This window comes from Ascaphus truei, chromosome 2, assembly GCF_040206685.1.
Source record: "Ascaphus truei isolate aAscTru1 chromosome 2, aAscTru1.hap1, whole genome shotgun sequence".
NCBI lineage: Eukaryota > Metazoa > Chordata > Amphibia > Anura > Ascaphidae > Ascaphus > Ascaphus truei.
The window spans coordinates 454,639,141-454,662,700 of record NC_134484.1 but is presented as its reverse complement, the minus strand read 5'-3'; the positions used below and the strand labels follow the sequence as shown (position 1 = coordinate 454,662,700).

The following is a 23,560-nucleotide window of genomic DNA, read 5'->3' as shown; positions in this document are numbered from 1 at the left end:
AAAAGCGAAGGTTTGCTTGGTTACGCTAAAATTCAACTACGTAAAAGCAAACATTTGTTTAAAAGTAAAGCAAACGTCAAAATAAATAAAAAAAACCTTGCAGCATAAAAAAACCCCAGAGAAATAGAGACTTAGGGCCTCATGCTATAAGCATCGATAAGCCCCTTATCGCCAGCTTATCGCCAAAAAAGCCTACAGCGATTCAGGAAGCCCCGATAAGCTGGCAATAAGAGCAAAAATCGATGGGTTATCTTGCAGAGAAAAAAAAATCGCAGCTTATTGCCAGCTTCTCAAACTTGCTCAATTCTAGTAACGCTGATCAGTTTATCGAGGCTGATCGCCGCTCCAGAATGGAGATTTCCTCTCCAAATCGTCCCGCTACAAAAAGTTGGCAAGAAAGTGGGGAGAAGCGGCAAGGCAGGACTTAGAAAAAAAAATGCATTTCTCCTGCATCGGATTGATGCCAGGAGACTTCGGAGCTTATTTCCATTAATATCAGCACCGGAGGCCCCCGGCATGAATCAGATGCATAAAAAATGCATTTACAGGCAACCATTACCTTAGCGGCAAACTGCTAAGGCAATGAAGGGGTTAATCACCAGTGCTATGTTTATTGTGGGGGAAGCAGAGGTGGGGGAAGGTGATATTTGGCCCTTGGTGGGTGTTTAGGCCTTGTGGGGGGCTTGCGGGTGGACTTAACCCCTTCATTACCTTAGCGGTTAATACCGCTAAGGTAATAAAGGGGTTAACCCCTCCCGCTACTCACCCGGTAGGCCTAAACACTCATCCTTGGGGCTAATACCCCCTTCACCCACAATAAAAAAAAATACACACAACAGCCCTACTAGCCACCTCCAAGGCCACTAAAAACCATTACAATATTTAATAAACAACAATACACAACCCACCCACCGCCTGTGCCCCGACATAAAACCATTATTTATTTTTTTAGACAAAGGATTAATACCACAGGCTGCCGGGGGTCCCTGGATGGTCCCCGTGGGCTGCACTGGGCACCCCAGGTGGGTCCCACAGGTTTCTGGTTGCCCTTGGATGGTTCCCACAGGTGTCTATGGGCCATCAGGTGGTCCCTTCTGTTGTCTGGGGGCCCACAGGGATCCCTGGATGGTCCACGCAGGTATCTGGAGGTCCTCGGGTGGTCCCCGTGGGTCCCCGCTGGGCTGCAATACCATTCCTGTATTTAAAAAAAAATAACATGGCCTACATTTCAATAAATACACCTCCCCCCCACCAAACATACAGTACAGTAATGTGCAAAATAACTATTATCCAGATATGGATAACAGATTATTTGCCCATTATTAAACACAATATTAGCAGGCAGAATAAATAAAGTAAATATTAACCGTTCTACTTACCCCTGCCAAAATGAAGGGCATCCTCGTCATCATACTACAGGGCCATGTCCTCTGTTGCCAGAAAGAATACGTAAAAAATACAATCTAATGGCCCCTAGCCCCTTAATTACCTTAGCGGTTAATAACCGCTATAGTAATTAATGGGTTAACCCACCCTCCCCCGCTACCCACCCAGGAGGCCTAACCACCCCCCCCCCAGGAGGCCTAACCACCCACCCTGAACCTACTATATGTTTAAGGTGTTATTTCTTTAATTGATTAGCTACTGTTTTTATTTAGTTAATTGCTTGGTTAGCTAGTGCTTTTAATTTTTGTTTCTGGGTGTTTAGGTGCTTTATTATTGTGTATTTTGGAGATTCATGCTTTTGTATTAGGGTGACCATTGACTGCTATAGTAGCTTATCATGCCCATATTATATGGGTATGATGTACTACAATGCCACTCAATGGGTACAGGGTGGTATAGTGGGTCCGGGGTGGGTGGTTAGGCCTCCTGGGTGGGTAGTGGGGAGGGTTAACCCCTTAATTACTATAGCAGTTCTTAACCGATTAAGGCGCTAGGGGCCATTAGATTGTATTTTCTTATGTATTGTTGATGGCATCGGAGGACATGGCCCGGCAGTATGCTGACGAGGATGCCCTTCATGTTTGCAGGGGTAAGTAGAACAGATTGTATTTACTTTATTTATGCTGCCTGGCTAATGTTGTGTTTTAGAATGGGCAAATTATCTATTGTCCATATCTGGATAATAGTTATTTTGCACATTACTGTACTGTATGTGTTTGGTGGGGGGGGGGGAGGTGTATTTATTGAAATGTAGGCCATGTATTTTTTTTTAAATACAGGAATGGTACTGCAGGCCACCTGAGGACCCCTGGACACCTGTAGGGACAACCTGGGCACCCATGTGGGGCTCCTGGACACTCACGGGGACCACCTGAGGGCCCACAGAGACTCGTGGGAACCACCGGGGACCCCCACACACCCGCGGGGACCACCCGTGGGGACCACTTGGAGGCCCACTGAGCCATGCGGGGACCATCCAAGGGCCCCCACACACCCATGGGAACCACACAGGGTGCCTTGTGGGGCCCACGGTGACAACCCGGTACCCCCCGCCAGCCCGTGGTATTAATCCTGTTTCTTATAAAAATAAATAATGGTTTTATCTGGGGGCTCATGGGGTGGGTTGTGTATTGGTTTTTACTACATATTTTATTTTTTATTTTCTTACTAGTGTAGATGAGCAGGGGGTCTCCGGAACAGAACCACTGTGATTTCAGGTCCGGGGACCTCCTGCTTCCCGAGATACAGGCCCTGTTATGGGGTGCCGATATATTTCCTATGCATGTAAATGTCCCACGCCACGTGACCGGGACATTTTAATGCATAGGAGATACTGGCATCCCATAACGGGGCCTGTATCTCGGGAAGCAGGGGGTCCCCGGACCTGAAATCACGCGGTTCTGCTCCAGAGACCCCCTGCTCATCTACACAAGTAAGAACATTTAAATTAAAATATTTTTATTTCGGACGAGATTTGCGCAGGGAGAGACATCTCTCTCTCTCTCTGCAGCAGAATCAACTCGCCGGGTGCACCCTTTTCGGAGGGCAGATCATCTCAGCGCCGGCTACTCGACATTTGTTGAAATGTTGCTATCACTGGTATTCAGGGCTTTCTGCATACCGTGATAGCAACGCTGCCAAAAATGGCGATTTAAAACCCTGCTAATTTTTTCTATCAGACTTTACTGCATGAGGCCCTTAGGCGGCTGCTTTTGAGAGATTTTTGGATAACAAAAAACGCTTGAACAAACTTTTCCGGGTTTGTGTTTTGTCATTAAATTGTTTTTATAGCTAGTTATTAGCAGCACTTTATAATTCCAAGTGTTTGTTACCGTTTCATCATCAGGTCTCACAATTTGGCATTAGCTCTTATTACCCTAATATTCCTGCTGGCTAGCCTTTAGTTGTAGACATATGGATTATCTGCCTCTATAGACCACTAATATGGTGTTCTTCTAATTTAATGTTGTTGGCCCACATGGCCTCCTTCCTTACTTTTTAGACTGCACCAAACAAAGAGTATCCCTGTTCTCTATCTATTCCCTATGTGTTTGTGAAGAAATTGTGAAGTTCATCCAAGAGTTTGCGAGCTGAATTTTGACACATTTGCCCATCATTACTCTTGTTTTAAAACATAAAATACACTATGCTTACCTAGGTGGGGCTGTCTATCGTTTGGATCAATGTCTAAAAAATATATATATATATAGATTTTTAGGCTAGGCTCCTTCAGCAAGTATCTTTGAGATAGTAAAATATATAAAACAAATGGTATACTGTACATGATTTATGTAAACAACCGCAAGATTACCGTTTCAACATTATATAATTGACTTCTTTAGAAACATTCAAACCCCTCCCAGTTAAACTGAAGTGTTAGGTTCTTGTGTAAAAAAAAAATGTAAATTTCTATTTTCTTAAGTACAACAGTTTACAAACCTTCCAATTACAAAAGATAAAGGAAAGATCAGGAAAATACTACAATGTTTAAAACAAATAAAAATACCACTTACTGTAGGAGTACATTCATATGTCTCATACAGGTCTGCAACCCTGCTTTTCCCCATTATCTCTTAGCCTACAATGTTTCCACTGCAGCCAGGGATTCTGGGTACTGACATACAGATGCAGCGGCCGTTATTTTACGAAACCACTGCGCCGTTTTCGTGTGCACTGCTGTACTCAATGTGGCATGAACGCAGCCAATCGCCCAAGGCACACTTGTTTATCGTGGTTGCTTTGTTTAAATTTCATGGATTGTGTGCGATTAAATGCAATTAAATGAATGAATTGTAATGTGTACAGTACTGTGCTTCTGTGCTACTATGTCAATTTCAGGTGTTTAAAAGCCACTACGCTAAAATGCCATTTTATGCACTCGCCTGCATTCCCATCTTAAGGCGGTACGGTTGGAAGAAATCCCGCGCCATGACATGGGTATTCCGAGGTGTACCCCACGTGATTTCGTAAAATAACGGCCACTGCATCTGTACAAATGAGCACTCATAATGTGTCACTTTTTCCTTCTTACCCATTTTAACATGGATTTTTATAAGCTGTTATAGTTTATAGTTAGTTTATCATTAACACACATAATTAGTTTGAAATCTTTGTCGAACATTTAATTGACATACTCTGCGCTCAAATCTTTAACTTGGAAATATATATGAACTTCTTGACTGTTACACACTGATTTATAATCGATCTTCTAAAATTGACATCAAATACAGTACTCTAAATAAAGTATACATTTTCACCACTTGATGGCAACAAAGTGCAAGACTCTGAGGCCTAGAGTCATCAAACAGCGATGTAGCAGAATAGTGCTACAGTAATATCGCCCACCAACAAAATGTCTTATTTTTAAGGTGCAAGTCATCAACTTAAAATATCTGGACGGCACACAAATAAGTAAATACTGCAAATGTACTAATTTGGCCAGTCATCAATTCCTGATATTTATCGGTACCTGGTTAATGCTATGAACAACAGCAAAATTTATCACCTACCCCATGTTGGCATCAGGCCTATCTTGTCTATGTATGTTATGGCCATTATATACAAAGGCTATAATGGCCATTATTTACATTGTTTTCTTTCCTCAAATACTGTAGTGCTGACGATTATTCTAAAACAAACCCGGGGACAATCTCCAAAAAGACCCAGGTACATGCTGGGTACATGCTGGGTATATGCTGGATACTGTACATGCTGCAACATTTCACACATTTCTGCAGACAGACTAATGGCCCATCGGATTAACAGCGGGGATCCCTGGCAGTCCCAATCAAACAGAATGGGACTGCCAGGGACCCCTGCTGTGTTAATCCGATGGGCCATTAGCCTCTGCAGAAATGTCACTGAAATGTACCCAGCATGTACCCAGCATGTACCTGGCTAGTTTAAGGCATGTTTAAGGCAAGCTTTAGAATACTTGTTGGCTTGTCTGTATCTTACTACATTAACTAAAAGTGGCAGAGAGGTGGAAAGGGTGTTCAGGAAGATGTATAGATGTATAGTGACACTTGTTCTGGTAGGTTTAATCATACTATGAAATCTTAAACAATATATCTAAAGTGGAAAAGGTACTTGCCAACATGCAAATGAGGTCGGCATATCAATTGTGAAATGGGCGTAATAGTCCAAATCCGTTCCTTGAAATTTCCCCGGAAGTTAAGGCCAAATCCGTCCAGCCACCAAAAACTGCCCACAGATTTGGCATTAAATAATCCAAGCGGACTAAAACAATTAATGAGGAGACAACCGGTAAATGAAGTAATCCCAAAACCAAAGAATAGGACTTGAATATGCAGAACTGTGCAAAACAATGAGTAAACATATAACTGAAGATGTAAGGGAAGGCAACAGTGATATGGTGAAGAAGACTACAAAAGCTTAAAGATGACAAAGCAACGATTTATGGTTGAGTAGATTTAAATAATGGCAGTCAAACAAGATGATGGATCAACAATAAAAGACTGTGCGCTTATCATAAAAAGAGTTGAGGACTTCAACGTGAAATTGTACATTAATGCAGGGCATATTCCAGCAGAGGACAAGCTAGAAGAAACAAATGATGTACAATGCATCTATCCAGAAGAACTGGCAAAAGCCCTAAAATCCATGAAGAAGGGGAAGGTTACAGGGGAAGATGGAATTACAAATGGAATCTTGGAGGAAACAGGGACAGGAACAAAAAAAATCCATTCAAAACTCTTTACATGATGCATGAAGAAAAGGAAAATTCCAGAACAATAGAGTAGAGTAATGCCATATTATTTCTCATTGGCAAGAAAGAAGACAAATAATCCCTCAAGAACTACAGACCAATCAGCCTGCTTGGCAAGAAAGGAGACAATGAATCCCTCAAGAACTACAGACTGATCACTTCCAGTCATGTACAATATTTTAACGAATATACTCACTAATCGGCTCCGGTAGACCCTGGACTCTACCCATTCTAGTAAACAAGCAGGATGTTGCTATGAATACAACACAATGGACCACATCTACAGTAAGTCATACACATAGTGATTTCCCAAAGTAATAAATATGATCTACAACTCAGTTTAGGATTTGTAGATTACGAAAAAGCGTTTGATTCTGTCTACCCCTCAGCGGTCCAAATGCATTAAGAAGACAAAGAGGTATATTCTAGTAGCCACAAGTTTGTCCTTTAAAACCATACGGTTGGACATGGTCATACTGTAAATCACAGAATACAATTTGACAACTTGCTGTATTCTATATTCTATATTCCAGATTTTATTGTTTAAACCACGTTTTTAAAAAGTGACAAACCACGCGGTTAAACAACCAATCTGCCCAGATTGTGCTTGCTTTTGAAGCAGAATGACCTGAAGGTGGAGTTATCTCGGCAGAGAGACCTAATTTAGTAGAGTCTCAAGTTGTTTATATACTGTATATCCACTCAAACCTCTCTCAAAATAGCTGTCACGCTGTGCCCTCCACAAACTAGACGAGACCCTCGGTACTGAGGTGGGAATAGAGTAAACACCACCAACAGGCATGGGAATCTGATCTGGAGTGTGCGTAGTTGCTCGCGCCGGGTCAGGAGCATGGAGGGTAGAGGAGTAGTGTATACTTGCCGAGTTGAGGGTAATAGAAGTACGGAACGTTGGAGGTACTAGTCGGTGGGGTCGGTGCTGGAGAAGGTAGAATAGTCGAGGTCTGAGAGCCGAGATCAGGTTGGAGAGCTGCGGAGGGTTGAGTATAGCCAAGGTCGGGGTTCCAGAGAGGAGGTGGTCCAAAGGCAAGCCAAGGTTGGTACACAGGAGATCAAAACAAGACAAGGCATGATATCTAGGAGACAAGAGAGGTAAGCACAGTAACAGGAAGCTTATGCTCAGCTAATGTGCCAGTGGCACTGCTGAGCCTAAATAGGTAAGGCAGCCCAATAGGAGCAAGAGGCGGAACCGGGGCGTGTTCGTGCAGAGCCTGTGATAGGCTATGGTAAGGAGGCCAGGTGAGAGTACTGAGGCAATCAGTGCCTGTTGCCACGAAGCTGGGGTGCGTGGTGCGCGCATCACGCGTTTGTGCCGCGCACAGCGAGTGTGCGCCGTGATCCGGAGGTGGGAACTCCCGCTGTGACCTCAGCCCGCATGCGCCCACGCAAGGAAGCCATCCGGCACAAGGAGGAGCCGCGCGCTTGCGTGGAAGAAGCGGGAGTGCGCGTGGGAGCGCACGAGTGCTGGGCTCCATTAGTGGCCGTCAGGGCAGGTAGGGGAGTAGTGCACCTGCGTGTGAAGGTGCGTGGCACCTGGCTCCTAACAATAGCATAGTGAGAGACACCTGTGCTAAAATGGAGCACAACTGAAGGTACCTGGGAGATATTCTAATGGGATATGCAAAGTACTGTATATTTAATTGAGTCACACCCCCCACCTCATAAAATATTTCCATATGACAAATACTGATGTGTAAGACTCCTTGTGATGAAGGGGATACTGGTGTCAGGGCCAGCAGGATCAGAACCCTCAACCTCTACTATTCTGCTCAGCAACTAAAGCATTGAACTAAACCAGATGTTGGGATGCTCCACTGTCACATATCTCCCAGTTATCTCAGGTTTACTTCATTTTGTGCACATGGCACATTAATCTTTAAACCAGGAAGTGGAAGTGGTCTGCTTTTATAAGAAGCCTTGGCTAGGGGGCTAAAGCTGTGAGCAGTAGAGACCAAAATATGCTGAGACATTAGGGCTTCCAGCATTTGGTTTAGTTTAATGCTCGAGCTGCTACCCAGAATGGCAAAGATTGTGGTTTCTAGTCCTGTTGGGACTGACACCATTACCTCTTCATCAAAGGTGGCTAATTTGGCTAGTGGCCAGTGTGAGCACAATAAATAAATAAATACATGAAACACTGAAAAAACATACATTAATATTAACATTAAAATGAATAAACATATTAATCATACCATGATAAATATTAACATTGGGATTGTCAATGTGGCAAGCAATACTCTCTCAAAGAGCCGTTGGCATTTAATGGCAACCTGCAATAAAGGATTGACATTTTACCCCATCCATGCTAAATGTCATTCTGTTCTTTAAGGCTGGGAGCCTCATAGAACTATTCTGATGTAGCCAGGGCTGGTTTCTAGCTACCAGTCTGCCATTCTCCTGGCAGTAAGCCCTGGTAAACGCAGGCCTGCAGGACTAATCCTGGGTTTTCCCCACCCCTAGTAGCTTCAGTGAGTCACAGGGGAGGCGGTGCAACTAGGCCTATGTGTCAAATCAGGGACTCAGACCTGGTTCCTGCTTTCCTGTACTTAAGGAGCTACACACCCCAAATTCAGCAGTTGCCTCTACTCTTGAGAGAGGCTGGTCTACCCCAACAATTGTGCAGGGCTTTGTCAATTTGTACTCCCTCCCTAAGGGGAGTGGAGTGGGAGACTATTCCTCTTACTTCACCAGGGAGTAAGGGAAGAACTACTGTAGGACTGCTTCAGGTGCCCTTGGCTTGGAGTGAAGGTCCAGGGTACATCCTGAGGGTGAAGGCCCTAAGAATTGCCTGCTGTTTGGAAGCTGTAAAATCTGCAGTGTGCCAATAAAGTGTCCAGTGTTTTACTATATCTTCCTGCCTGAGTCTGCTATCTATCAGGGGGAAGGGTAAATAAGTTCTCCTGCAGGGATTGTCCCCCATATCCCTGGGGTCTGCAAGAGATGGAGTCGCTGTCACCGTTAGTACCAATCAGTTATTACCCCAGAAGCCTGTTCTGACATCCCCTACAACAATGCGGGAGACTCAGATCTACTGTGAGCCAGCAGGTAAGCATCACTTCATGTAATAGTAAAATCTCCCAGGGGGGGGGGGGGAGAGAGAGAACATGTGTTACACTTACATAAGAGCAAATGCCCAACCATAAAATTAATCCACACCCAATTTTATTTATTTTTTACCTGGTGCGATATTCACTAAATTTTAACAGTGGTTGATGTAATTGTAACATTCCGCTTAATTGTACATGGGCACTGTAGGGGAGAAAATAATATCTCCAAATCCATCTTTGCACTTTAGATAAACACGTTAAACCAGTTTCCAACATTCTATTTTATTCATTTGTAACTAAAGCCGAAATGTAATCTTTTTAAAATAAACAAAAAGTCTTGTTTCCCAAAAATTCTACGTGCTCTTAACATTGAGGAATGTGTTAATTACAGAAGATTATCTGGTGTCCACGAGATGCGGCAATGCAGAGCACAGCTGAATAATGAGGATATCACAGGATTCCAGCAATGTTGTTAAAAGGCTTCTTTATTGATGCATCATGGTGCAGACAGGAATAGGGAAAAATCTCTTCTCTTACGTTTGGACTTATTCTCTCGTATTGAGACATTTAACAATTTTTTACGTTCTGTTTCCATGGCTTTTCTAAACGCAGATTGAATATCGTATTCAGAGTAACCTCTGTTTCTAAATCTGTCATTTAATATCTCTGACTCTTGTATGAAGGATTCTTCCGTGGAACATATCCTTCTCAGTCTAAGATATTGTCCAGTAGGAATTCCACGTAATAGGGGTTTTGGATGGCTACTGTTGGCCCTAAGGAGAGAGTTGCGGGCATTAGGTTTGCGGAATATGTTGGTCTGGATCTTACAGTCAATGTCGACATACATTAATATCCAAAAAATTAATATGATTAATATGAATCAATGAGGTAAATTTTAAATTGAAAGTATTGTTATTAAGATAATCAATGAACGCCCTCAGTGTAGAATAGTCTCCCCTCCAGATCAGAATGAGATCGTCAATGTACCGACGGTAGAAGATGATATTGTTACGAAACAGATTAGTGTCACCAAAAATGTGAATATTTTCCCAAAAACCCATAAATAAATTTGCATAGGAAGGTGCAAAAGAAGTCCCCATAGCCGTGCCCTGTTTTTGAAGATAGAAGTGCTGATCAAATAAAAAGTAATTATGTTGCAATAAGAATATAATGCAATCTAACAAAAACGTGATTTGTGGGGTATGTAAATTTGAAGTGTTAAGAAAGTGAGTGACAGCTTGAATGCCTAATTGGTGACTAATGATAGTGTATAAAGATGCCACATCTAGTGTTACCCAGAAATAGTTGTGACACCATGTGATATTATTTAACATAGTTAATAAATGTGTTGAGTCTCTGAGATAGGAGGAGAGGCTTCTCACCAAGGGTTGTAAATAAACATCAACATACCTAGATACACCATCTCCCAAAGATCCAATACTGGAAATAATGGTTCTGCCTGGTGGATTGACCAGAGACTTGTGGATCTTTGGGAGATGGTGAAAAATAGGTATAGTGGGAAAACGATTATTTATATACTGAGATTCCTGAATAGATAATACCCGCAACTCTCTACCAAGGTCAATGAGTGTATGTAATTCTGTTAAATATATGGTTGTAGGATCCTTCTCCAATGATGATAAAAGGTCTTATCATTGAGCTGTCTCATGGCTTCATTAAAGTAATGTTCTTTTGAAATGACCACAATGACCCCGCCTTTGAGCCGGTTACATTGCGTTACGTCATTTCCGGTGTTCGGTGAAGTTACGTCACTTCCGGTTTCCGGTTAGGGCAGCTGAATGCAATTTCCGGCATTCAGTAGGATCAATAAGAGGAGAGACACAGCACACTTATCTCTACTCTCTGACGAAGCGCCGCACAGGCGTGAAACGCGTACGAGAAGAGATTTTTCCCTATTCCTGTCTGCACCATGATGCATTAATAAAGAAGCCTTTTAACAACATTGCTGGAATCCTGTGATATCCTCATTATTCAGCTGTGCTCTGCACTGCCGCGTCTCGTGGACACCAGATGATCTATTCAACCCCGCAGATGCACGCTTACCAGAAGAAAACGGGAACGGTTTACGTGAGTCACTGAACATTTCCATATTTTTGGGAGGTATACTATAGGTGTTCATAGGTGTTTCAAGACGTTGTCCTCATTGGGAGTGATGTGGTGGAGCTTATCTATCTCCATTCACAACACTAACCAGGACATTATTTATATGTCTATATTGTACGCCCACCTACATACCCAAGTACTCACTTGCATATGACTACACCCGTTTGATTATTCCTCTTCAATCAAGAAACTGTGACTGATTATATGTATATTACCCATGGTCATTAGAGCACTATTACTGAACTTTGTTCTTTTACCTTGTAATTACAGAAGATACAGTACAGGTCCACATTTACTAAGCTTTGTGCTGTTCCACGAAACTAGCTTTTGTAGCCCTTTTTTCGAAAGCACAGTCCCTGCTAGGACAGTGGCATGTTCAATTGGTTAAATGTCAATTTCTACACATTTCTACACATTTCACAAATTAAACTCGTATTACTGGAGCTCTATTACTATACACGTTCTCTAGATGCATAGCATGTTGCAAAATGGAAGATTAAAGCAGGTTCTATGATAAATATTACTCTTTTTAGTGGTTAATGCAGCAGAGCACAACTACTTGAGCCTTATACAAACATGGATCTTAAAAACTGAACTTGCAGACAATGGGGTCTATTCATTAAATTATCAGTCTGTAGTTGATAAATCAAGCATTAGATTTTATAATATTTTTTCAGTACAGAAACATTAAAACACAAACTGATATCCATAGACTTTTAATGTCAAAAGAGATAGGATTGTGGGATACAACACAACAATTAGAGCTAGGGAAGTCACTCTGAAAGGTAGAGGCTCACCGAACTGATCATAGCAATATATTGATGGGTTTCCTAGGAGATGTTTTTTAAAAAATAGCGCAATTTCTTCTGCGCAGGCATAGCTGGGAGCATTAATTAGCGTAATTAGTTTAAAATAATTTTTCATAGTTTCACCTGGAAATGTTGGTAAAAGTTATATATTCAGGTTAATGGTGGGTTAAATGTAACAATTAGAGTCCTGTAACTATTACAGCTATCAGTGTTAATTAAAAAAAATATTAAAAGTTATTTTACAAAGCATAAATCACCCAGCTTTAACCTATTAAACATCATTGACATCTGTTTAATGTGTTCATACTGTGTGTAAAACTGCACCTTTAGTTATGTCAATAAAAATCAGCTTTTGAGATTTGTTGCTGCATATCGATAACTTCACTGTAAAATGTTTGTTCCTAAGCAGTAAAATTGTTTATTGACTTATTCCTTCATGCCTATTCCTAATGAGTGAACTGGTTTTAATATCAGAATACATTTCGTATGGAAGGGGGGGGGAAAAGAAACGTTGAAAGCAATGAAAACTAAACTAATGTGGTAATAAAGGGGAAGGGCAGTGGGAACAGCGCTAATGCAATAGGAATAAAAAATTAGTGACAATTAGACAACTAACATGTATAAATACACCCCCAAATATTGGAGTGAAGGCAGCCAGGAAAAATAGGTAACACAAACCAATAAACACAATAAAAACACATGAACCGGCGCCTCAAAGAAATAAAAATCTGACCGAATATAGTCCAAGTCAAAAAGCTGGGATGAGTTCCATGGAAGTGTCTTCAATGTAGTCTCAGACAAACAAACATATATGACAACAACATGAAAGAGAAAAAGAAAAAGAAAAAAAGATCATAGTGCAACTAAAAATGAAAAATCACTGATATGGTATGCAAAATAAGACAGCAGTTTAATACGATGATTAAAAAGTAAACATAAAAACAACAAACTCTTGCTTGTTGGGCAAGAAACACTTATAAAGTGATGGCATCCAGTGGGGCTAAAATTGAAACCCTACTTACATCAAGGCTGATAATATAAGCCTGTAGCACAATCACACTATGCACTCCGAAGCCTGTGAGGAAGATGACACAGCTCAACCGTCTGGAGGCTCTGCACCACTGAGAAGCACAGCTCCAGTGGCTCCACGCCGCCAACCGCCACAACTGTCCACATGCCCCTGACGAAGTGACTGACGTCACGAAACGCGTAGGGTGGACTTTTCTCTGGCAGAGACATTTGGCTTCCCTCCCTGTTAGCCTCTCATCCCTTTTTCCCCCGTGGCCTTGGTTCTGAGAGCTCCCAGCACTCGTGTGCGTCCTTCCCCTGTCCCGGCCTACAGCGGTGACGTCACTGACTATCGTGAGACCTCGGGTCTGCGTGACTGTTTCAGTGAGTCCCCCGGCAGTGCTGAGCTCAGGCGGCTTCCTGCTCAAGTGCTGACCTGTGGCTGTGGACAGTTGTGGCGGTTGGCGGCGTGGAGCCACAGGAGCTGTGCTTCTCAGCGGTGCAGAGCCTCCAGACGGTTGAGCTGTGTCATCTTCCTCACAGGCTTCGGAGTGCATAGTGTGATTGTGCTACAGGCTTATATTATCAGCCTTGATGTAAGTAGGGTTTCAATTTTAGCCCCACTGGATGCCATCACTTTATAAGTGTTTCTTGCCCAACAAGCAAGAGTTTGTTGTTTTTATGTTTACTTTTTAATCATCGTATTAAACTGCTGTCTTATTTTGCATACCATATCAGTGATTTTTCGTTTTTAGTTGCACTATGATCTTTTTTTCTTTTTCTTTTTCTCTTTCATGTTGTTGTCATATATGTTTGTTTGTCTGAGACTACATTGAAGACACTTCCATGGAACTCATCCCAGCTTTTTGACTTGGACTATATTCGGTCAGATTTTTATTTCTTTGAGGCGCCGGTTCATGTGTTTTTAATGTGGTAATAACCTAAGGGTTCAACAGAAATTAGGCTTTGTGGTTCTTCTTTAAATCATGAATTGCAATAGTCTCCTATGATGTACGTAGGTAAATAAAAGAATTTGCTGCCTGATGTAGACAATGAAAATATGAGGGATTTTTGCTGTCAAATCTAATCTTTCCATAAAGTACTGTAAATAACATGTGCATACTCAATTTTGCAAGATTTGTTCAATGACAACCTCCTAAATGGAAATGATTGGCATGCATTCTTTCTCACATGTATATGTGCGATAAGAGTTTCTTAGGTGATTTCATTTTAGTTGGCTAACTCAATGCAAGATAATAATGTGTACTGTAGGGTTTCTTAACCAAAAAAACATTGGAAACCACTGGTCTAAACAGCGATACTGGTATACTGTATATAAAATGATACAGATTTGCATAAGCACATGCTCAAATAGGAACAGACCTTGTGAGACTCTACGCTACAGTATGTCCTGTAGCAGATCACCCATAATCTAAGGTACAACCCCACTTGTTATTGAGACCTCTCTGTGCCTAACGAGATAGGAAAAATAGGCTAAAGCGCACCAATGCAGGTATAACAAAATGAAGTAAGCCAAACCACTAAACCAAGGTATAAAAAATGAGTAATGATATTAGTACTTAATATTCAATAGTATGGGTACTATCCTCCTGAAGACAGGTGGTAGATGGTGCATGCCCACCCACCATCAGTCTCATTGGCAGGTTCATTTTTGATTCTGGGTCCTTCCTGCTCCGTTTTTGCTAGTGCGCTTTTGTCCTCCATTCACTTCTGTGCCTAACGAGTCTGATCTCCCCTTCCTTTGAACTGTATGTTTTGCATACTTTGTTTATAATTTGTTGGAGCCAAAATAAACTCCATCTTTCTGTTCAACCGCCATTCGTGTGTTCTGCCTCTCCTTTGCCCGCTGACAGGTGCCATGCTTGAAGCAACTTGTATAAATGCTATGCAGCATTTAAGTAATGTACCACGGTGAACAATCTATCTAAAATGGACAAGCCTGTACTGTTTTGGGAACAACTTTGCTATGGAGGCAAATGAGGCAATTTAAGTGTAACTACCCCTTGCCTGGCCCAAAAGGAGTTTGTAGCGGACATGTAAAATGGCTACAGTCATCTCTCCTGCTGACAGTAAGGCCTGGTAAGTTGTGGGCATGCCAGCAGTAATTATGGAGGTTTGCCCTCACACCCTGGTGGGGTGCCCTGTGTATGGATGGGAGTAGTCACAGGCTCTGACTCCATGGTTAGTGATGTCAGAGGTGTGTCAGCTTCCAGAGTGTACATAAGGCACAGCACTGAGTCTAAAGTTAGTTCTGCCCAGATCTACGTTCAGCTCTGCAAGAGGAGGAGTTCTGGCAGGAGCCCAAGTTCAAGTACTAGCCTAAGAGACTGAAAGTTATGTTATAGTAACCATAGAGGAGACTGTGTCCAGGGACCTGGCACAGGGCAGTGATCCCTGCGGGGATAGGGAATCCCTATCTAAGGAGAGATACATCTTTTAAAGGGAGGCACTGACTGCAGAATGAGAGGCTAAGAATATACTGCGAGGGGCAGCTAGCCCACATCACCAATAAAGATGTTCTCATTCACAAACCCTCTCGTGTACATGTGTGGAGTGAATGTACAGAGAGGAGCACCACGGAGGGGTTCCTCAACAGGATCATCCCCTTGCGGACGCAGGGACCCTGATGAGGTGGAGGCGCTGCACTGGAACTAGGTGAGACTCAGCACACTACCTCAGCTGCCTGTCTGGACGGGTCCTCCCCATACACCATCATGCGGGAGACTCAGGAGTCCTGTTGCCAACAGGTGTACCACCAGACACTACCACACTGTAATGGGGGCCGGTTAGACCACAGGGGCCAATGTGAGATTGGGTGGGTCAGGCCGGTTCAGAAATACCGTTACATTTGGAGGCGAGCTGCTGAGATCAGATCTGTCATCAGGACAGGCTCTAGCTAGGCACACTGGGAAACAGGGAGAGAGTCTGCTGCCACTCTGTGCTGCGTAGGGACGGACCTAGGGGTGGTCAAGAGGCTGACTGGATATTGTCAGTTCGCAGGGACAACCTAGGGGCCTGAAAGGAGTGAGGGGTCTGGAGCCGGGCTATAGCTGACCGAGTCACCTTGAGGCAGTGCTAGTTGGTAGGACGCCAGAAGGGATAGCCTGTAACTTGGTCAGGAATCCTGGAGAGGGTCTGCGCTAGGCTGACCAAGAGAGGTAGACGCCCCAAGTACTGCATGGCAGAGCCAGAGTACCTAGCCCATTCCAGACACTTACCATAGGGAGCACAGACTGGGAGGAAGGAGTCACAGCAGACACTGAGAGAGTGAGCCTAGCCTGAGGTAGTGCACACTGAGTCCAGCCTAGTTCAGGTACACATGTGGTGGTGCATCTGAGCAACTCTTTATTGTACTGATGTGGAGGCTGCCCCGCAGAGCGGAGTCCCATGTACAATAACTGTTACGAGAGAATGGAGGATCCGCGTGGTGTGGAGAACACAAAATGGCGACCAGAGGCTGTTGGGGAGGGCACCCGTGGCGTGCACCCCACTGAAGAGCAAACTGTCGCCGAGTTATCATTAACCAGTCTGCTCTGGAGCGGAGTGAAGGCTGTGGCTGCCCCGTTTTTATCCTGTCTGGGACACCGAGGGGCCACCCTTGAAGAGTGTGAGGAAATTGTAATAATTGGGGGAGAACCCCGCGAGGAGAGCAAACAAAATGACTTTTTGGGCTTAAAAGCCAACCAAAATGGCGGTTCCCGCTTGCTAGGGAAACCGCATGGGACAGTCACAGAAGAAATGGCTGATGCAGAACTTGCAAAGAGCTGGCCGGGAATGGCGCGAACAGCAGAGCCCCGCCCTGATGGGGGGCATGGCGCGAAAGCTATGGCTGCGCCTTCATGGACAGTGACTCACTCAGCCCCTGTGCTGAGTCAACCGCTTAGTCTATGGGACCCTCCCCTGATTTCCACCAGGGGGAGTGACTTTCAACTATGGCCTGTGGGAATGCACCCACTGGGCCCAGGGACTGATATCCAGACGGCGCCACTACAAAAGGTAGTTCCGGCCGCGGACATGATTTGCAAGAAAGAGGGATATTTTGCACGCAAAGCTGCTGCAAGGAGAAGGCGGGAACTAGCCGCGGGAAAAGTATCCAGCTCTGAGGAGGAAACTGGCGCGAAAACGCAGACCGCGCCCACCAGGACTGAGAGAGGCGCGGCCTTAATTAAGGGGCATGATATTCCCCTGTGGGACCCGCCCATAATTGCAACCCATGGGGGCGGGTTCCAGCTATGTCAGCGGAAGGAGGAGCCGAAGCAGGAAGTGGCTGGCCCAGAAGCTTCTACCGGTCAGTTGCGAGGAACCACTGACCTGGAGAGACCCACACTGAAAGTGGTCCCTACAAAAAGAATGGCCTGCCCCTCCGCTGTGGGAACTATGGTCTCCACTCAGCCCTACTCAGTACCCGGCGGGTTACTAGTAGTAAGGGTGGCTAACACCGAGACGGTGGTCGGGCTCTGCCTACAATGTGGGCTGCCCGGAGGCACGGTCAACACGGCGGCACGTTGCCCACATTGCGGGACACTGTACTTATGGCCTATGCCGACATTTATACCGATACAATCGGATGACCCCCCGGGGGACCAGGCTAAGCGAACCGCCGAGTCCCCTGGCGCACTGTGGATAGGACGTGCGAGTCCCGGAGAAAGGGGACTGGAGCCGGTCAAGTCGGCTGGGTCGGCCGCAACCGAGACAGTCGGGTCACCTCCTGACCGCACCGAGAAGGGAGAATACTCGGACGAGGATCTCCGTGTACTTGCGAAGGTGACAGCAAGGCCCAGAATAGAACCGGGGAGGACGACACCCCGAGGTACCAGCAGCTGTCAGAAAGACAGGACGTCCCCCGCAGATGGGCGAGCCGAGAGACGGAGTCCCTCCGCCTCAGAGCGTGGCGGCGACGGATGAGAGACACCGACACCCCTGCGGACGGGTAAGAGGAGTCCCTTAACTTACCTTGCCCCAGCAGACGGTGTAGGAGCGGAGAGGCCATGCCAGGCCGCAGGCGCACATGGAGAGACGGCATCACTTCCGATGAGGACGGCGCCGGAGCTTCCGGATGTCGTAATTGAGGAAGAGATCCCGAATGGGGGTCCAACCCGCGATGACGGTGTTTCCGGTTCCGGGGAGGACATCACTTCCGGTGGCGACAGCGGAACCCCAAGGAAGAATGCAGCGACGCTTCGGCGATCAGGGGAAGGTCCCCGATCACCTACAAGGCCCAGGAGTTGGATGGGCGATCCAAGGACTGAGGAGGGTGAGATATCCTCATTGGACCAGTCTACGGACAGCCAGGAACGGGTCGTAACCCCGTGGGTTCCAATTCCTTGCCCATCCGCCCAATCCCCAGCCCTAGCTAAAACCCCTGCCCCAATCACACGGTCCCCGGGTTCCCCGCCTAGTTTGGAGTCTGTGGACATATCATCAGGGGGAGAAGGGAGACGGACTGGGGAAAGACAGCGCAGTGGCGCTACGGAGGGTGATTCTCGGGGAGGGGGAGAATTGAGAGTGGTCACGACAGCACCCGAGCCAGTGATAAAGGTCCCGGGGTCTTCCAGGTGGTTTCTACCGCGATCGGCACGGTCATTGGGGATATTTTCTATAGATGATGATAGGGAATCAGGGAGGTCAGATAGATTCAGAGAGAATCGTTGGTGGGCCCCACTATTCGAAGGGTACTCCGCCTGGATGGACCGCACTCGGTTCCTCATCCGGCGAGAAGATGTAGTGGATTACTGGTGGCCTGTGGGAGAATTTACCCCAGAACAGAGGGAAAGAGAGTTGCAGGAGCGGTGGCTGCAGATCGAGAATAGGGAAATAGAACCCATGGGTCCTAGCATCCTATCAGACCCCGTGGACCCTGATGAGCCCCTATCATGGGTGTTGCCTGGGAGGGCAGGTAAGGCTGACCTGACTAGGATAAGTAGGGCCGAGAGAACCATAATGACCCGGTATAAATCTTCCCACGGGTTGGAGTACCCGTATGTCCCTGAGCCTCTCATGGATGAGATAGAGGACAACCGGGATAGGTGGCTTAGGGAGGCCATTGAAATGCACCTAGTAGAAAGAGGGAGTTCCGTGATAGGGAAGAAGGCCGAGGAGCGCATAGAGCACTTAGTGCGTGTATGGGGCATTGGCAGAAACATTTATAAGCACAGGGTGACATATAGGCCTGAGAGGGGACTGCCTAGGCACTATCACGTCACGGTCATAGACATGGGCGGAAGAGAGGTCAAGAAACCTGACCCAAATCACTATTTTTAGGGGGTACTAATACATTACGCGGGTTCGTGGCTGCTGGTCGGGGCTGGCTTGGCGGAATGTACTGTAGTCATTTTTGTTATACACCATGAAGATTTGTATGAAAAGTTAACCAATTATGTGTTGTATTTCAGTGCTTCCTGGAAAAGGGTATACAAATTTAGGTCCCAGCGAGGCCGATGGGATTCACCAGGGGGAGAATGTAGCGGACATGTAAAATGGCTACAGTCATCTCTCCTGCTGACAGTAAGGCCTGGTAAGTTGTGGGCATGCCAGCAGTAATTATGGAGGTTTGCCCTCACACCCTGGTGGGGTGCCCTGTGTATGGATGGGAGTAGTCACATGCTCTGACTCCATGGTTAGTGATGTCAGAGGTGTGTCAGCTTCCAGAGTGTACATAAGGCACAGCACTGAGTCTAAAGTTAGTTCTGCCCAGATCTACGTTCAGCTCTGCAAGAGGAGGAGTTCTGGCAGGAGCCCAAGTTCAAGTACTAGCCTAAGAGACTGAAAGTTATGTTATAGTAACCATAGAGGAGACTGTGTCCAGGGACCTGGCACAGGGCAGTGATCCCTGCGGGGATAGGGAATCCCTATCTAAGGAGAGATACACCTTTTAAAGGGAGGCACTGACTGCAGAATGAGAGGCTAAGAATATACTGCAAGGGGCAGCTAGCCCACATCACCAATAAAGATGTTCTCATTCACAAACCCTCTCGTGTACATGTGTGGAGTGAATGTACAGAGAGGAGCACCACGGAGGAGTTCCTCAACAGGATCATCCCCTTGCGGACGCAGGGACCCTGATGAGGTGGAGGCGCTGCACTGGAACTAGGTGAGACTCAGCACACTACCTCAGCTGCCTGTCTGGACGGGTCCTCCCCATACACCATCATGCGGGAGACTCAGGAGTCCTGTTGCCAACAGGTGTACCACCAGACACTACCACACTGTAATGGGGGCCGGTTAGACCACAGGGGCCAATGTGAGATTGGGTGGGTCAGGCCGGTTCAGAAATACCGTTACAAGTTGTTGCAGCGAGGTAGTGTGGAACGGTGCAGATGTTGGTGCACAGTCTCGCATACTTTTTCCCAGGGTGCTGGCGTCCACGCTGGCTGGTGATATTCAGTAAGCATGATGATGAAATAAAGGGCGCCAGGAACTTTGTTGGACAAAACAGGACAGGCTTTATTGACCGTTCCATATACTACAGACTTCTTCCCTGTGGCACACATTGCTCTGTCACCTATTCATCCATTTCCATGTGTTATGGCAGGGGTGCACAAACTTTTCAGTCCCCCCTATCCGCCCTCCCCGCCTGCTCTCTCAACCTGCTTACGCCCCCCCCCCCTCTTACCTTGTCTCCAGCGTCAAATGACACAGCGGGGTCATGTGATGACGCGTTGACACGTGGGCCCACACCGTCATATGATTCCGTTTTGCTATGGTGATACGTCACCCGAGGCCGTCGGAGACAAGGTAAGGGAAGTTATAGAGGCCTCGCCGGGTTACCCCGGCTTTTAATTTGAATGCTTTGGGGCCTCTGTAAGCGCTATGCTCCCTCCCCCATAAAGTTTCACGCCCCCCCTGTTTGTACAACCCTGGGTTATGGGAATGTGCACTCGTTCACTCTAAATACTTGGATTTAATTCCAGACACCAACCAGGACTCTGTTCAGGGGTGCACCTTTCATCGAGGCTCCCGTAACCTGTCATCCTGCGCAGATCCCTCTAGTCCCTAGAATGGTGGTCTGGTGTGCATAGGCGTGGGGTTGGCATTAAGAGCAACCCCCAGGTGGCACTCACCTAAGTCCCTGTACTAGGAGTCCCAGGCATTGACCTACCATGCACATTCCTCCTGTAGCAAAGGGGTAGACATCTTTCATTCACACAGCAGTGGACCTTCTTAGGTAAGGGGCACATTCCCTACTACAAAACAATAAATGGTGACCATACTCCATTGTAACATAAAGTTACAAATAGTGAAAGAAAAAATGTGATCTAGCGCTAAAGTGTAAAACACAGTGTGATTTATACAATAATAACTTCTAATAAAGGTTGGCTGCCCGGTGATACTGCCAGTACTAACAGAAAAACACAAGAACAAAGAAAAAACCTGGCGCCAAATAGTCAGTGGAATGTCCTGTACTCCTCATATGGGATCTGCACAAATTCCTTGTATTTGCCAATGCCTGTCTTGGCATAGTTCCTTTTATTAAATAGTATTTTAATTGTCGCTAGGACTCTGAATTGTTTGTGTCTAATAGTGTTATAACTGCTTACCCTACAGTGTTGCACTATGATTTGTGTTTTTTCCACTACATGGTCTGTCGAGCAAGTGTGTGGATCCCATGAGGAGTACAGGACATTCCACTGACTATTTGGCGCCAGGTTTTTTCTTTATAAAGTTACAAATATAATACAACACTTAACACAATGAGACTCCTCTCTTCTGATGTCCAACAGGGACCAGAAGCCTTTTCAGCTCCTTATATACCCTTGGATGGATGTCACAAACCCACCCCTGTTACTGGGCAGATTAAGGGTGGGCTTAGTCTCTGACGGGTCACTCAATGTCAAGTGATCCTTCCAGCATGTTCCGGAAGAAAGGAGTGGCCAGACACCTGCCTAAACACAGCAACATTCACATCCTGACTAGCTTGCAACATTTGTCTAAGTACCTTACTAGGATTAACTCCCTACCTCCTGGGAGTTTAGTATAGAGTGGTAATAGAAAATCCCATTAGTGGGGTTACATAATTAAAGCATTAAAGTTGAAAAACAAACATACACCAAAGTATTGATTTTTTTAGATACTCCAGACTTTAATACAGGGAGTTCATTGAGGTCACTTGCCCACGTCTGAGCCTGAAAACCAGTGGGACTGAAGCAAAATCCGTTAGATTCACAGAAAATCAATGCCAGCTGACCTGTGTCTCTGATTCCCAATATAGCTTTTGCCTTTTATGCAATGCAAGGGAAGCATAATCTATACTGTATACAACACGTACAGTATAACAGTTTTAAGATATCAATATCTTAAATGCTTCATATAACATCACTTTAACGCTGTAACCACTCCGTCCGGGAGCTCGCATCCAAGCCACCTGAATACTTTACAGTTATGAGATATGAATTCTGTGCAGTCACTCCACCTTCTCTTCTCCGGTGCCATCTGCCAGAGGAACGTATTCAGCATCAAATGCAGAGGAGGAAGAGGTAGAGGTGGAATCCAGCAGCTGGTGCATGGGAGGGGAGAACAGTAGCAATGACACAGCAAGGGAGTTGACATTTCTCAGTCTTGTTTCTGAGCAGGGATTCTTTCTCAATATATATTTGTTCCTCTGTCAGGAATCAACACTCAACATTCATTCTTCCGCGCAGCAAAAAAACCTCTCATTCTTTTTAGAGACTTAACATTTTCCAGCATGAAAGCCTACAGTCCAGGGAGGGAAATCCATTCATGTTTTCATGTGGTAGTATCTTGGTAACAGCAGGGTAGATAAGGAGAGAGTTTTATTAATACATCTGGAGCATATTTTTGCGACAATGGAATTACCCAGCAGCTGGTATACAGTAGCTGCTGCCCTGAATAGCAGAGGTTGTGGTGCTCATCCTGTTGGGCATGACAGCACACCCTTCCTTAAAATATGCTTTAGTACTTGGCTTGTCAGGCTAGGTCTTGTGGAAATCCTTTATGAGGTGTGGAGTATGAGTCATTTAAATATACTTTGCATATCATTAGCATATCTCCCAGGTCTGCTCCGTTTTGATCACAGGTGTCCCTCCACATGTTGTTTGTATGGAGTTTTTAGGGGCTATACATAGTGCTTCGGTGTGTATATAAAAACTCTCTCCCTCCCCCCATATTTCAGGGACTGGAATCTGCAACTTCCAAAAAAATATATATATATTTCTGCTAAAAATGTATTTAGGGACAGTAAGTCTGTTGTATCACTTTCTTTTTCTCATGCAATAAGTACAGTATGTGAAAATTAGGTTTATTTATACATTTCATAGGTGGGTTTCTACATATCTACTTCATATCATTTCCAAAATAGAGGACATAAATGCACTTTTATTTTACTTTCTATCTTTTTTTTT

The 23,560-nt window shown here is 45.1% G+C and overlaps 1 protein-coding gene across 5 annotated transcripts in view; it reads right to left on the bottom strand.

The window, feature by feature from the left end:
* ADCYAP1R1 (ADCYAP receptor type I) overlaps positions 1 to 23,560 on the bottom strand; it is a 373,008-nt gene that overhangs the window by 121,389 nt on the left and 228,059 nt on the right. The gene's annotated exons all lie outside the window — the stretch shown is intronic.